Below are 4,811 nucleotides of genomic sequence, written 5' to 3' on the forward strand. Positions count from 1 at the left end.
GACATAGATGAAGCAGCACAGGCTAATTCCCACTTCAGAGACCTGCCACATCAATTAAGAGATGGCTTATGCTTTCATTCTGAAACTTGAAATGCCATGCTGAAAAACTAAGCATTCTCATCATCACATTAACATTCAATTCAGCCTTTCCTGGCCCTTTTGCCATGCCTTAAGGTCATTTACAGCAGTAATAATAACAATGCTAGACACTCAGCCAAGCCAATGTTCAGCTAAATCTACACTTCAGAATCCACTGCTCTGTAGGACCACAAGCAACATAGGTTTGCCTACCTGGAAAAGGCCAAATCATTTTAAGAAATATTGGTTTGATACTCAGGAATTAGCATTGAAATTGTAATACTGTGTTTCTAGGGAAGCAGCTAAATAAATTATTTTGATTTTTCATTTATGATAAAATCACTCTTGCTCTCTCTGCCAGTTACTAAATTTAAGTACGTAGGTGTTAAGCGATTTAAATTTCTTAATCTCAAGGATTTTAGTTCAAAGCAAATATTGCAAAATATTACTTTTAAAATTCATCTGAAGTTTAAAGACTCATTTTCAATGAGTTCATGCATACTTTGTGTTTCATTTCTGTGAATATTCAAATGAATGTCTTGACAGGCAATAATATCAAGAATTTAAAGAAATTACATTTTTAAATGCAAGAATTTGTTGGAAACTTAGCTTTAGAAGTTATGTTCACTCCATGAGGAAAAGCACCACACATTCACTCTTTCATTCATATAAAATAAATACAGTTCCAAATCCCAGGCACTGAAAATTTATAACAAGATTCTAGAAATGGACCTACTAAATCAAAATTGTTCCTAGAATTTTCAGTGTTAATTCTATCAAGCCCTCTTGAAAAAATTGCAAGCTTCTTTTTAAAATTTGTGACTAGAAAAAGGATTTGGGTAGCTTTTTTCAGGTGGGTTTTTTTTCTGAGATATTAATAATTCTTCAAATAAGATTGCCTTTTTAACTTTGCCTGTGCTTATATAGTGCAGCATAGCATTTGGATGATTTTTAATGACTTTTATCATGACTATAGCTCACCTGTTAATTAAGGAAGCACTTCTTAAAAAATAACTGACCTATAGAAAATAATTTGGACCTCATAGAACAAGTCTGTGCTGCAATAAAAATGAAAGTATGTCTCCTCCCCCCTGGTCCAAAATCAAGATACAAATCCATCCTTCCACTCAGAACTGGACACAAGTAAGGATCAGTCCCTGTCCCACAGCGCTTACACACTGTAAACCAAGTCGATAAAAGAAAGGAGGATGGGAAAGACAAAGAGAAGAGAATGGCATACCCAGTGTCACTTACTGAGGAACTGGGAAAAGACAGAACTGAACTGAACTGAACTGATACTTCAAAAAGTGTAATGTTTCTCACTAAATATGGTTATGTGCAACACATATCTGAGCTCTTCTCTTCAGGTTCCTTTTATAGTCAGTGAAGGGTTGGTCATTACAGACCACATAGTAGACAGTGTAATTCAGTTCATCTTAAGGTAGGTGCATACATCATGGGCTGTACTCACTAGATCTCCACCGACAATAAGAAAATCCAAAGGTGATTAGCTGAGGAGTGTATACTACTCTTCCAGAGACTGCAAATTAAGTGAGATGAACCTTACCCACCGTGGTGTTCAGTCTATCCTTTCATACACATTGTCTTTCAAATACAGCAATCTGTAGTAGACACACTACAAAAGCAACATGCTAACACAGCTGGAGATTTCTTTTATCAGCTGGGAAATATGGGCACTTCTGCTGCACAACATGTGGACAATGAATCTGTTATCTCTAGGAAACAAGATCCATGTCCTGGGTGCACCAGGCTTAATACCAATAAATAACGAAATAGGTGCAGCAGACAGTTAGTTAGGACTTCTGGAGAATTTCATGGAACTGGCAAGACAAATATTTTCTGTACAGAAAAAGATAATACGATCAGGAGAATCCTGATAAATGATATCCCCAAATGCGGCCAGTGAGGCTGTGTTTCTGAGAAGGGTTTAAAAAGACAGCTGTTCCTCCATAATATACCTTCTGGCAAGGCTTGTCTCAGTGCTGCTGCCTCTGTCTAGTCTCTTCCCAAAAACTCTCGTGAGAAAAATGAGACATATTCAAGTCTTGTGAATCGTTTGCTGAAGATTGCCCAGGTTAGTTTTTAAAATAGGGAACATTAGAATTGCCTTATCAAAGGAATCCCTGGCAATCTTGGTGGAAATGGGCGTACTTCCCATTTGGTTTTGTATGTTGTGCTTCTTGAAAAGCTAGCAGTCCAGCAGCTGAGGCTGAAGGTAAGCTAAGCAGCTGCTAGCAGCTTTGCTGTACTCATGAAAAATCAACAGCTTATCACATCAGTAACTGTGAGTCATACTCTTAATGGTCCATTTGCATTTGCTGTTACTGATACAGTATGAACATTACCTTCATATCACATTAGTGCATTAATACAGCACTGGTCAAATATAGCTGTTCACACTGCTACAGCTATCTGTGCTGTATAATATTATGAAGCATCCCCTAGTACATTATATGATCCTACTTTGTCCAAAATGATACCCTTTTCATGAGGCAGAAAAAAAAAAAGTAAGAAAAAACACTGTACTTAACAAGGAACAGATAGAGCACATTGAGAAACAGGGTGGTTTAGTAGATAAGTTGGTTACATAAAAGAATGATTAAATGGCCTAGAGCCCTTCCACCTGAAAAAGAGAGAACTAAACAAGGAACATGATGGAGGCCTGAAAGTCCAGAGTAGTTGTACAAGGTCAGAGTTTTTCTGCTGCATTCCTTCCAAAAGAAGAACTAGGTATCCCAACAACCAAAATGAAATATTTCTTAAAGTATTTCATAAATGAGTTTGTATCTCCTTTGAACAGGGTGCAATGGATATTAAATAAAACACATGATGTTTTAAAGTAAAACTGAATCGGGAAAGAAAATCTTTCAGGGATGATCACTACACACACACATACAGAATCCCCACATTTTTGCCTTCAGAAGCTCCTGACTATCAAAGTCTTGGAGAGTGGAAGAATATCCTGAGGAAATACCACTATCTGCTTCTTCTGTTCCTTAAACATTTTCCAAGACAACCATTTTTGGTCTCTGCAGAAGAAAGAAGGGCTTTAGACTGATCTAGAATGACCAATGTTTATGAAAGTACACTGCAGTAAGATACAACAGCTCTAAGTCCCAATTTCTGGCTCTCTTGCACATCTCCTGTGTGATCTGGCAAAACTTTTAGCAGATCCATTCACTGGCACAAATGGTGTCTTTTTTCAGATTAAAGTGTCTGGGGAATGAAATGGCTGGTTGCTATTTGTAAACCTGAAAATCAGTCACCATTGCCTCAGTTGCAAGTTTTGCAATAAAATACTTCCTTACCTCCCTGACATGTTGGTAAACTAGTCTGCAAAGCTCTAGGACACACTCAGACTTCAGACCTTGGACAGAAAAACACAACTCTTACAAAACAGGCATACTGTGTTCTGCTTCATCCCGTCCCATGTTCCATGTGCCTACCCCACAAAAGGATAAGCTGAGTGCTCTGAGTGACATTTGGACCACTTGGCATTTGTGTAACAAAGGGAGTAGAAGTTTGTGTTCAGATGGCAATATCCTGGGATAGGAAGTCCTATTTTCACTCTTGACAGTATTCACATGATGTGACTGGCAGATGATAAAATATTTACTTTCAGCAAGTTAACCTGATTCAGTGAGGAATTTGCCGTATCAGATGTTGAGCATTTTGGTCCTGCTCATGGCAAGTTTTGAAGGATATGCTTTAAACATTAAAGATATTAAATCACAGAGGTTGTAAGTGGCAAACTCTAAGTAGAGAAGCATCTGGTAAACAGTCCTTAGTTTTAAATGATAGGTAGCCTGGCTTTCACCACAAGGGTAATTATTTATCCACTTCTTCGGCTATAAAAGCTCTGAGGCAACTCTTGATCTTTTTGTACACTCTTAGTCTTCAGAAGATCTTGGTCTCTTGCCTTCCAGCAGCTTCCTTGAATTATCTGTAATGAATGAAGCAGGTTTGTATTTCTAAGTCAGGAAAGACCTGATCTTCTTCAAAGGTTACAGTTACAGTGACTACTTCCATTTCCCCTAGGCTCTGACTAGATGAAGAATGTTTTACACCTTTAGCTGTATCAAATACCAGTGCTATCAGATCTTGCATTGACAACAACCAGTAAGAAAATGAGATGTGCTAAAGACTTTGTAAATTTCTGAGGAAATGACTGTGAGTTAAACACATTTGAAATCAAGACACTACGCAGTATGCAATAATATAGCTTAAGAATTAGAATAGTTTATTTTAAAGTACACATGCAACACACAATACCTGCATCCTATTCACAAAACCACTTGAGAAAATATATACAGTCATTTTAGCATATTGCGTACCCTATAGACATGGCCATTCTTACTACCACAGCTGCAGTAGACAGTGTTATGCCTGCAAGCACCAAAGAAATAAGAACCTATGATGCTAATTATGCCAAGGGATACTAAGCCATTAAACTATTTCTGGTAGACCCGGCCTATACTATTCAGTGCAATTATGTAAAACAGTGAAATGGTAATTAGTGACAAAGCTTGGTACATGTGAGCCTAACAACATGACTCACATATCTGGAGATAAGATTTCATTAGTCTGTAATTGACCGTTAAAGCATGAAAATTTTGCAACACTTTCACCTTACTGAGATTACTCTTGCCACTTCACTATCAAAAGTCAGTTCCTGAAGCTATAATGCTATGTCAGAAAAGCTGCAGTAGAAG

This window comes from Aquila chrysaetos, chromosome 15 (assembly GCF_900496995.4).
Source record: "Aquila chrysaetos chrysaetos chromosome 15, bAquChr1.4, whole genome shotgun sequence".
Classification (NCBI taxonomy): domain Eukaryota; kingdom Metazoa; phylum Chordata; class Aves; order Accipitriformes; family Accipitridae; genus Aquila; species Aquila chrysaetos.